Source organism: Anguilla rostrata, chromosome 1 (genome assembly GCF_018555375.3).
Source record: "Anguilla rostrata isolate EN2019 chromosome 1, ASM1855537v3, whole genome shotgun sequence".
NCBI lineage: Eukaryota > Metazoa > Chordata > Actinopteri > Anguilliformes > Anguillidae > Anguilla > Anguilla rostrata.
In genome coordinates this window covers 81,206,635-81,218,815 of record NC_057933.1, presented here as the reverse complement: position 1 = coordinate 81,218,815, position 12,181 = coordinate 81,206,635, and the positions used below count along the sequence as shown (strand labels likewise).

The following is a 12,181-nucleotide window of genomic DNA, read 5'->3' as shown; positions in this document are numbered from 1 at the left end:
TGGCATGTGGTGTGTTCGTTTGTACGACTCCAGCTCATGAATGCTGTATTCACTGTCTCCCCCCCCCCCCCCAAACCCCCCCTCTCCCTTCACATTTATTTATTTATTTATATATAGGGTTCCCTTTAAATCTCCAACTCTCAGCCGTCCTCATCCCCCACCCCCCTTCATGTCCACCACAGGTCTTTCTTCTGATGCCTGTTGTGCGAACTGCCACCCAGTGGGACGCACGGGCAGATGACGTCACATGACGGGCCAGCCTCGCTGGCATTGTTAACTCCTTGCTGAGACTCTGACGCCACCGCCCCCCAACCCCCCCCCCCCCCCCCCGCCCTGCCCCCCGCCTCCTCCTTCCCAAACTATGGGACATTCAGTAATACATGTTCATGGTGACTATGCGTGATGTGTGTGGGAGGGGTTGTCGGGTTGTCATGTAACACTTTCGGCCCTCTCATATTGCGCTTGTATCTTCATCGAGGGCTTTCACGTTGCACTTGATTTGTCATCTTCATGCTGTGGCTCTTTGTCGTATCTCATTTCCAGCCTTTGACTAAGCCAGTGCTTTACTGTGTGAACTAGACTTGATGTTTATGGCTATGGATAACTGATAATTTTGATAATTGTGCTTGATCTTACCTGTGTTTCATAGCTCCATAGATGTTTGGTACACACTTATTGTGCATCCCTTTGGATAACAGCGTCTGTGAGATAATATGTAATGCAACGGTTGAAGATCTATCTATCTATCTATCTAACTATCTATCTATCTATCTATCTATCTATCTATCTATCTATCTATCTATCTATCTATCTATCTATCTATCTATCTATCTATCTATCTATCTATCTATCTATCTATCTATCTATCTATCTATCTATCTGTCTATCTGTCTATCTATCTCAGACCGATACTAAGGGTGCTCTTGATAATGTATATGAACGTTGGTGCTTTAGGTTCTAGTGGGTTCTGTTTTAAGCTTCCCGAGCACGTACGAGTGCCAGGCTAAACACGGGCTGGTCCGCGGTCGCTGAGTGCTGTGCGCCGGTGGATGAATCCACGGCCCCGCTGGGAAGGCGCTCGTGGTGAACTGTGACCTCGTGCAACGCTGAGGCAACGCTGAGCCAACGTTACCTGTGCACCGCGTGCACTGTGGGGCTCGTGGGCCCGGTCACATACGTGTTCTATGGCCCGACTGCTGCGTGGTTACTAAACGCTGCTGATCACACAGAGAGGAGCTGGGAGAGAGGATAGAGAGAGAGAGAGAGAGAGAGAGAGAGAAGGGAGTGAGAGAGAGAGAGAGAGAAGGGAGAGAGAGAGAGCAAGAGCGAGAGAAGGGAGTGAGGGGGAGAGAGAGGAGAGACAGAGAGAGAGAGAGAGAGAGAGAGGAGAGAGAGAGAAGGGAGTGAGGGGGAGAGAAAGAGAGAGAGAGAGAGCGAGAGAGAGATGGAAAGAGAGAGAGAGAGAGAGAAGGGAGTGAGGGGGAGAGAGAGATAGAGAGAGAGAGAGAGAAGGGAGTGAGAGGGTGAGAGAGAGAGAGGGAGAGAGGAGAGAGGGAGAGAGGAGAGAAAAGACAGAGGAATGCACAGTGTAGGATTCAGGAGGGGAGAGAAACATCTGAATGCATATTCAAAACTGCCCACAACACGTTCTCCAACAGCTTGCAGCTAACGCAATCTTTTTCCCCCCTCTCCATCTCCCTCTCTCTCTCTCTCTCTATCTGTCTCCTCTCTCTTTCCCTCCATCTCTCTCCTTCTCTCCCACCCAGAGCCCAGCTGTGAAGATCTTCCCCAGTGGAATAAGAGGACTTCTCACCCTGGGACGACAAACTGACATCCCTCACCCAGAACTAAAGCTGGTAATGAGGTAAGCTGTCACGATCCGTCTTGTTTGTCTGGATTGCGTGTGTGTGTGTGTGTGTGTGTGTTTGCGTGTGCGCATACACGTGTGTGTGCATGTGTGTGTTTGTGTGTGTGCATACACGTGTGTGTGTGTGTGTGTGTTTGTGTGTGTGCATACACGTGTGTGTGTGTGTGTGTGTTTGTGTGTGCGCATACAGTGTGTGTGTGTGTGTGTGTGTGTGTGTGTGTGTGTGCATGTGTGTGTTTCCACATGAGTGCCTTAATTGTTAGAACAGTTTGCTTTCAAGTGATTGCTGCTGAATTGGCAAGCGTCCCTGCCATACAATAGCTCCTCAGTGTGCTGTGGTACAAATAGCTAATTTGGTGACCAACAAGTATTTATTTGATCTTTGTGTAGTCCTTCCAGAAGTGATCAGGGTATATATATATATATATATATATCTGTGCCTAGGATTTCTCACTGGGCCTTTTTATTTACGATAGTGTGTGTAAACTTGCTGTTGTTCCTGGGATATGTATATGCATATGTGTGCATCCAGGTCACAAGCACGGCCCACAAGCAACGTGGCATTTTTTTTCCTGAGAAACAGAACTGGGGGAAAAAAGGAACCGTTAGCCCTAGCGACGACCTCTGATTGGCTGACGGTGCGTCTCCCTCGGCTGTAGACAAGCGCGTGATTCGCCGGCGGATTCCTGCTCTGCGTGAGCCACATGGAGCTTCGCTTCCTGTTTGTCCTGCCGATCGGGAGCGCGAGCGCGACAGGCGAACTTTTAGACTTCTTATTTTCATAAAAAAAATTTTTTTTTTTTGACGTGGGAGCGTTTTTGGTCGCCCCGGCGGCAGGTTGCCGCGGCCGTTCCCGTCCCGCACGCGAAACAGGAGGGGATTACCGGCACCGTCAGGCCCGGGGACCGTCCCGCTCCTTAATCGCCACCAAAATCCGCCGTTAAGGCCCCGCCATCTGCGCCAACTGTTTTAGTCCCAGACCCGGTCCCAGGCTCCCGAGCTCCCGCGCTCCCGCGCTCAGAGACAGAGAGACGAACACATAAACGAATAAGTAAGGGGCACGGTAACTGGCTGGCTGTGTTTCTGTGGCCTCCGGGCTCATGAACAGGGAGGTGTATTAAAGGGCCGTTTAAGAGGGGGGGGGGGGGGTTGTGGACGATGATTCACGGCGTCTGCTCCACGGGGGACGCTCGCAGCGAACCCCCCCCCCCCTTCGGCGGGACAGGACGGGACGGGACGGGACACGCTCACGGGCCCGGTCATAATGGCCGATTATGGCGCCCCCCGCGCACACTGCCGTCCTGTCAGAGCGGGCGGGCGGGCGGGCGAGCGGGGGAGCAGGTGTCGGTCGCCAGACCCCTCCGCCCACGAGGGGCTTGTGTCATCGCCTGGCGCTGATGTCATCGCCTGGCGCTGATGTCACTTGTTTTTTTTTTTTTGTTTTTTTTTACAGAGAGGGACAGGGCTGCCAGGCTGAGTGGCTTTAAGAGGTGGCCCCCCCCTGGTGTGTGTCAGAGGAACTGCGACTGTGAAATACAGGTACTGAAGGGGACGAGGAACCTGAGCCTTGGCGCAGACTGCAAACTGCCGTTACTCCGGTAACCAGGAACGTCTCCCTGATTGTCTCAAGCGTTATCTTAACGTTGCGTACGTTCTGATGTGTGCGTCCTCTGGAAATGACCCACGAGCGCTCGCTGTGTCCTCACAACGTTTTTACCATTCGCCTTACAGCTGGGCCGTTTCCACAAAAGAGAATGTGTGTGTGGTCAAATTATAAATAAAGATGAAATGATGAAATAAAAAAAAAATAAAATAAAAAAAAGACATTTTCGAAGTATGTCCTGTTCTCTGTTTTCTCTAGGCCTGTGGAATGTGCTTTTATTTGATTTATTTGATGTTTATTTGTGTTTTAAACGGTAACCCAGTCACAGGACCTGACGATGCCGTCTGTGTGTTTTATGTTTCAGAAGTCTATGGTCCACTGACCCCCCCGCCCCCTCCCTCCCAGACAATATGTGGTGCCTTCAGCTGCTGTTGTCCTTGTTGATGATCATTAAAGGTAAGAAGAGAACTCACCCCCAACACCCCCCCCACCCTCCCCGCCCCTTCCTCCCCCTCCCTCCCTTCACGTTTCAGGTGGAGTCGGGCTCAGTTCCATTTCAATTCAGTCAGTCCTCGGAACGAGATGCAGTTTAATTAATCCCCTGGAAAACCACCATAGAACATCACGTGCGTTCTTCCGGTGAATAGATTTTCAGTTTGTTTCCTTAACCGTCTAATTTTAAATCGAACTGATGCCAACCCTCGATGCGCTGTTATAGGCTGGCCAAGGTGTTCACCCTCTCTGGGGGTGGAAGACTAAATATACCCAATTTTATAGCGTTACAGCTCTCCCATTCAGTCACCTGCACTGTGGGAGTCTTATTCACGTCTCAAAACAACGGTTAACAGTTACTTCATGAGAATGCTGTTATTCTGCAATATATTGTGAGCATATTGACTCTGCTGACCACTGTCTCTTTGTATTTAAAACGATTTGGTTGAGCAATAAGCCGAATGAACTGTTGTTAAAACAAATTAAAAACATCAGTCTTCTCTCTTTCGCCCACCATCTGTTTCCCTCTCTCTTCTCTGAAAATGTAAATTCCAGCATACTCTATTTGCATTTCAAACGTGTTGTGTTACTTAAGCATCTAAATCAATGGATGACAGTAAAAAAAAACACCCAATCCTTCCGTCATTAAAAATATCTGTCTGTTTCTCTCTCTCTCCTCTGACTCTTTTCTTTTCTCTTATTTTCACTTTTACCGGAACTCTCTCATTTAATAATAGTAATTATAATGATACATTTATTTAAAGCACTTTTCAAAACATCGAAAAACACTTTACAGCAGAAGACAACAACCGAAAACAAAACCGCCACATGAAAACAAAACAAACAATCGAAACAGCAAAGTACAGAAATTAAAAACCTCTCTCTCTCCCTCTCCCCCCCCCTCTCGTTTCCCCTCCCCCTCTCTCTCTCTCTCTCTCTCTCTCTCAGACGTCAGTTCCCAGTGGAACGTCTGGATGCCGCGGGACATCTCCACCATGACCAACTCCTGCGTGGTCATCCCGTGCACCTTCATGTACCCCTCGGGCGTGCGGCCCTACCGGGCGTGCACGGCATCTGGTACTTCGGCCAGCCGTACCCGCAGTTCTTCCCGCCGGTGGTCTTCAAGTCGCGCACGGACATCGTGCACGAGAGCTACAAGGGCCGCACGCGGCTGCTGGGCGACCTGGCGCAGCGCAACTGCACGCTGCGCATCGGCAGCGTGGGCACCGAGCACGCCGGCCGCTACTACTTCCGCGCCGACCTCGGCGGCGCCAACATCTTCACCTACCCGGACTTCTCCGAGCTCAAGGTGCTCGGTGAGTCACCTTCATCCTCCCCGATGGGGGTGGGGGTGGGGGGGGGGGGGAGTGTTTACACAGACTGGGAGACAGTCTCAAGCCAGAGACAGAAGGCTTTGGGTATCCCTGAGGCATGCACACCACACACACACACACACACACACACACACACACACACACACACACTCGCACACACACACGACACACTCACACACAACACACCACACATCGCACACAACACATGCACCCACACACACATACACACACATGCAACACACAACACCACTGACACACACACACACTCACACACACGCATGCACAAGCACACACACACACACAACACAGCACACATGCATGTATGCCACAGACACTGCACACACGCATGCACACACATGCAGCGGCACACACACACACAACACACACACATCACCACACACACACACACACACCCACAATACCTGCACGCACACACACAGCTTTATAGCAGCTGATTGGAGCAGGAATGATCTACAATAAAGCCCCACAGCAGTGGCCCTCAGAAACGGTGAGTCTCATAATCAGCCTTAAAATTCCCCGATTAATCAGGTAAAGATGAAGAAAGCTCAGATCCCTTCTTCAGACAGGAGTAACTGCGTTTGGTAAATACACGGTTAGATGGTTTGGGGCTCTCTTTTATTTTGGTGCTTCTGTAATGGTTATATAACCTGCTTGCGCGCATGACACACGTGTGTGTTTTTTGGGTAAAATGTGCTGTTTGCGTTCGAGCTCTCTCGCCGATAGAGGCTGGAAGCTCGATGCTGTGAGTGGGCTTTCAGTTTCTGGCCGATTGGCTGAGAGACCATAAGGACCAGGTTTTTCGAGCTGGAAACGGTTCAGAGAGGCGTGTTCGCGCGTGTGTGTGTGTGTGCGTGTGTGTGTGTGTTTGTGTGTGTGTGTGTGTGTGTCAGTCCCACCCACGGAAAGCCTTTCCAGATACACTCTTACTCACCACTCTGCGTCCAGCCAAACCTGCCCAGAGACTCACTCCCTACCTCCTTCCCCTCTCTCGCATTCTCTTTCTGCCTCTTTCTCTATCCCTCTTTCCCACCCTCTCTCGCTCCGTTCTCCGTTTCTCCGTTTCTCCGCCCGGCCCGTCTCAGACCAGCCCAACATCGACGTCCCCGAGGAGATCGTGAGCAACGCGAACCTGGAGCTCACGTGCTACGCGCCGGACAACTGCCCGGACGTGAGCCCCGAGATCACCTGGCTGCACGCGGAGTACCTGCCCGACCCCGTTCAGCTCCGACTACCTGGAGGAGAGCAACACGGGGGTTTGCTGTCCAAAAAAAAACCCCCCCCGGGGGGGGCCTTTTCGCCCCCCGGCCCATGCACAACGGCATGAGGGCTGGGCTCCCGGGTGCACTTCCCCAACACCACCTTCGCCACGGAGGCTAAACACCCTTGACGTAAAGTGTGGTGCCCCCCCCCCCCCTTGCCGCCCCCCCCCCCCCCCCAGCCCACCGTCTGGCACCCGCATTCCGCTCCGGTGACGCCCTCCCCGAGTGACGGACACACTTTCAGGGGCCGTTTTTCCCACACAGGAAATCAGAGCGGAGTTCCCCCAATCAAGGTACGTTGGTAATAAAACTGAGAAAAGGGCGATCGTGATTGGGGGATACCTTCTTCTGTACCATTTTTTTGTCCCAACACGCTCCACAAATGGAGATCCTCTCTGGTGTCCACACAGGGCCTCAATGTCAAAATCACGTTCTTTGTATATTTATGTGGTAAATGAAGGACAATGAAACCTATTATATGAAGCCGTTTTAATTCAGCTGATATTTTCTTTAATCAGTTTTTTTTTTAATCCTGAAAGTAACAGTTTAAAGCTTAAGTTTTTAAACTGCCCTTACAGGAGGTTTTTGGCATTGATCTTTGTAGACCATTTTTCTTGGGTGAAAAACATGCCGACTTACACTTTTCACCAGTCAAGGGTACACCTGTTTTGATGGCTGCAGCCCCGGGTAAAATACGTTTTTTTTGGGATTCAATACTTTTCTTTTTATTGATCTGTCTGTGTAATTGAAATATGAATACTACCAAAGGGGGGTTTGGGGAATTTTTCAGGTTCAATACACCAGACAGATAAATAAACCAGAAAATTATTGAATCCAAAACAACGTATTGACCCGGGTTTCTGCACCCCCCTCAAGCAGGGTACCCTTGATGGTGAGAGTGTAAGTCGGCATTTTTCTCCCCTAAGAAACATGGTCTACAAAGATCAATCCCAAAACCTCCTGTATGGGAAATTTAAAAACTTAAGCTGTTAAACTGTTACTTTCAGATTAAAAATAAAAAAATTTTATTAAAGAAATATCAGCGAAAAAAAACTGGCTTCATAAATAGTGTTTCATTAGCCCTTTTCATTTCCACATAAAAAAAAAAAACTGGGGTTTTAAACATGGAGTCTTGGACACCAGAGAGGAACCCCCATTAGTGGAGCGGGTTGGGAACAAAAAATGGTACAGACGAAAAGGGATCCCCAATCACGATCGCCGTTGCTCAGTTTTTTTATTACCACGTATCTGTGATTGGTGGAACTCCGCTCTGATTCCTGTGTGAAAACGGCATGACAAGTGTGTCCGTCACTCGGGAGGGCGGCACCGACGGAATGCGGGGGGCCCGACATTTTACTGGGGGGGGGGGGGGGCGGCAAGGGGGGGGGGGGCAATCAACTGACGTCAGGGGAGGCCTCTCGTAGGCGAGGTGGTGTTGGGGAAGTGCACCCTGCAGCCCAGCTCATGCCGTTGTGGGATGGGGCCCGGGGGCAAGGCCAGCGTGCTGGACAGCACGCCGTGTTTCTCTCCTCCAGTAGTCGGGCTGAACTGCGGGTTCGGGCAGGGACTCCGCGTGCACCCGGTGATCTCGGGGCTCACGTCCGGGCAGTTGTCCGGCGCGTAGCACTGAGCTCCAGGTTCGCGTTGCTCACGATCTCCTCGGGGACGTCGATGTTGGGCTGGTCTGAGACGGCCGGGCGAGAAACGGAGAAACGGAGAAAGAGCGAGAGAGGGTGGGAAAGAGGGTGAGAAAGAGGCAGAAAGAGAAAATGGGGGAGAGAGGGGAAGGGGTAGGGAGTGAGTCTCTGGGCAGGTTTTTGGGTGGACGCAGAGTGGTGAGTAAGAGTGTATCTGGAAGGCTTTCCCGTGGGTGGGATGACACACACACACCACACACAAACCACACACCACGCACACACACCACACGCGCGAACACGCCTCTCTGAAACCGGGTTTTGCTCCGAAAAACCTGGTCCTTATGGTCTCTCAGCCAATCGGCCAAAACTGAAAGCCCACTCACAGCATCGAGCTTCCGCCTCTATGCGAGAGAGCTCGAACGCAACAGCCTTTTACCCAAAAAAAACACACGTGTGTCCGCGCGCAAGCAGGTTTATTACCATTACAGAAGCCCCAAATAAAAAAGAGCCCCAACCATCTAAACCCGGGATTTACCAACGCAGTTACTCCTGTTTTGAAGAAGGGACTGAGCTTTCTCATCTTTACCTGATTAATCGGGGAATTTTAAGGCTGATTATGAGACTCACCGTTTCTGAGGGCCACTGCTGTGGGGCTTTATTGTAGATCATTCCCTGCTCCAATCAGCTGCTATAAATGCTGTGTGTGTGCGTGCAGGTATATGTGTGTGTGTGTGTGTGTGTGTGTGTGCATGCATGCGTGCATGTGTGTGTGTGTACGTGTGCATACGTGCATGCCTGTGTGTGTGTGTGTGTGTGCGTGCATGCGTATGTGTGAGTGTGTGCATGTGTCTGTGTGCATACATGCATGTGTGTATGTGTGCATGTACGTTTGTACGTGTGTGTGTGCTCTGTGTGCACGCGTGCGTGCGAGTGTGTGTGTGTGTGTGTGTGTGTGTGTGTGTGTGTGTGTGCATGCCTCAGGGACACCCAAAGCCTTCTGTCTCTGGCTTGAGATTTTTTTTTTCTCCCGGTTCTTGTGAAACTCACCTTTTCCCCCCCCCCCCCCCCCACCCCCACCCCCTCCCCATCCGGGGGGGGAATGAAGGTGACTCACCGGGGCACCTTGACTGGGAGAAGTCCGGGTAGGTGAAGATTTTTGGCCCCGCCGAGGTCGGCGCGGAAGTAGTAGCGGCCGGCGTGCTCGGTCCCCACGCTCCCCTGCGCAGCGTGCAGTTGGGGCTGCGCCAGGTCGCCCAGCGCCGCGTGCGGCCCTTGAAAGCTCTGTGCACGAGGCCCCCGGGGCCGACTGAAGACCACCGGCGGGAAGACTGCGGGTACCGGCCGAAGTACCAGATCCGTGCACCCCCCGGTGGGGCCGCACTCCCGAGGGGTACATGAAGGTGCACGGGATGACCACGCAGGAGTTGGTCAGGGTCGAGATGTCCCGGCGGAAATCCAGACGTTCCACTGGGAACGACTCTGAGAGGAGAGAGAGAAGAGAGAGAGGGGGGGGGAAAGGGGGGGGGGGGGGGGGGGGGGGAGAGGGGGAGAGAAAGAGGTTTTTAATTTTCTGTACTTTGCTGTTTCGTGTTTGTTTTTTTTCATGGGGCGGTTTTGTGTTCCGGTTGTTTCTTCTGCTGTAAAGTTTTTTTTCGTGTTTTAAAAAGTGCTTAAATAAATTTTACATTATAATTAATATTATTATAATGAGAGAGTTCCGGTAAAAGTGAAAATAAGAAAAGAAAAAGAGTCAGGGGAGAGGAGAGAAACAGACAGATATTTTAAGTGACAGGGAAGGATTGGGTGTTTTTTTTTTTTTAAACCCCTTTCGATCCCATTGATTTGGGTTGTTTTTAATTTAAACAAACACTGTTTTGGGAAATGCAAATAGAGTTGTTTAAATTTTTACATTTTCAGAGAAGAGAGGGGAAACGATGGTGGGCGAAAGAGAGAAGACTGAATTTTTTAATTTTGGGTTTTAACAACAGTTCATTGGGCTTATTGCTCAACCAAATCGTTTTTAAATACAAAAGACAGTGGCCCAGCAAGGAGTCAATTGTCACAATATATTGCAGAAAAAAACAGCATTCCTCATAAAGTAACTTTTAACCTTTTGTTTTGAGACGTAATAAACTCCCACAGTGCAGGTGACTGAATGGGAGAGCTGTTAAAGCTATAAAATTGGGTTTTATTTAGTCCCCTTTCCCCCCCCAGAGAGGGTGAACACCTTGGCCAGCCTATAAAAAACGGGATCGAGGGGTTGGCATCAGTTCGATTTAAATTAGCCGGTTAAGGAAAAAAAACCCGAAAATTTTTATCAAAAAAACCGGAAAGAACCAACGTGATGTTCTATGGTGGTTTTTTCTCTTTCAGGGGATTATTAAAATGCCCCCAAACTCGTTCCGAGGGACGACTGAATTGAAATGGAACCGAGCCCAACTCCACCTGAAACGTGAAAAGGGGGGGAGGGGGAAAAGGAAGGGGGCGGGGGGAGGGTGGGGGGGGGGGTTGTTGGGGGGGTTCTCTTTTACCTTTAAAAGATCATCAACAAGGACAACGCAGTGAAGCACCACATATTGTCTGGGGGGGAAAAGGGGGGGGGGGGCCGGGGGGGTCCCGTGGACCATAGACTTCTGAAACATAAAAACCCAGCGGGCATCGTCAGGTCCTGTGACTGGGTTTCCGTTTAAAACACAAATAAAACACAAAAAATCAAATAAAAGCACATTCCACAGGCCTAGAGAAAAAAGAGAACAGGACATTTAATTTTGAAAATGTCTTTTTTTTTTTTATTTTTTTTTTATTTTATCATTTCATCTTTTTTTAATTTGCCACACACCATTCTCTTTTGTGGAAACGGCCCAGCTGTAAGGCGAATGGTAAAAAACGTTGTGGGCACACAGCAGCGCTCGTGGGGCCCTTTCCCAGAGGAGCACACTCAGAACGTACGCAAAGTTTAAGATAACGCTTGAGACAATCAGGGGGACGTTTCCCCGGTTACCGGAGTAACGGCAGTTTGCAGTCCTGCGCCAAGGCTCGGGGTTCCCCCGTCCCCTTCATTTCCTGTATTTCACAAAATCGCAGTTCCTCTGAAAAAACACACCAGGGGGGGGGCCCCCCCTAAGCCCCTCAGCCTGGCAGCCCTGTCCCTCTCTGTTTAAAAAAAAAACAAAAAAAAAAAAAAAGTGACAAACAGCCGCCAGGGGATGACATAGCGCCAAGGCGATGACACAAGCCCCTCGTGGGGGAGGAGGGTCTGGCGACCGACAAAACCTGCTCCCCGTCGCCCGCCGCCCGCCCCGGCCGCTCCGCTCTGACGGACGGGAGTGTGCGCGGGGGGAAGCCATAATCGGCCATTATGACGGCCCATAGCGTGCCCCGTCCCGTCCCGTCCCGTCCCGTCCGTCCCGCCGAAGGGGGGGGGGGGGGTGCGCTTGCGAGCCCGTGCCCCCGTGGGAGCAAAGACTGCCCGTGAATCATCGCCCAAGACCCCCCCCCCCCCCTCTTAAACGGCCCTTTAATACACCTCCCTGTTTATGAGCCCGGAGGCCACAGAAACACAGCCAGCCAGTTACCGCCCCTTACTTATGCGTTTATGTATTCGTCTCTCTGTCTCTGAGCGCGGGAGCGCGGGAGCCTGGGAGCCTGGGAGCCTGGGAGCCTGGGACCGGGTCTGGGACTAAAACAGTTGGCGCAGATGGCGGGGCTTTAACGGCGGATTTTGGTGGCGATTAAGGAGCGGGACGGTCCCCGGGCCTGACGGTGCCGGTAATCCCCCCCCTTTTCGGGGTGCGGGACGGGGGGCCTGCCCGCCCTGCTCCCACCGGGGCGTCCGCCCCCGTCCCTGCCGCACGCCGGGGAAACGTAAACCAAAAACGGGTCCCCCACGTCAAAAAAAAAATAATTTTTATGAAAATAAAAAAAGTCTAAAAATTCGCCCCTTTGCGCTCGCGCTCCCATCGGCAGGA

The 12,181-nt window shown here is 51.3% G+C and overlaps 2 pseudogenes; one reads left to right on the top strand and one right to left on the bottom strand.

Annotated features, from left to right (window-relative positions):
* Positions 1–1,338: 1,338 nt before the first annotated feature.
* LOC135248272 (myelin-associated glycoprotein-like) lies at positions 1,339–7,034 on the top strand (annotated as a pseudogene).
* Positions 7,035–7,980: 946 nt separating this feature from the next.
* Positions 7,981–11,570, bottom strand: LOC135248210 (myelin-associated glycoprotein-like; annotated as a pseudogene).
* Between the last annotated feature and the right edge of the window lie 611 nt (positions 11,571–12,181).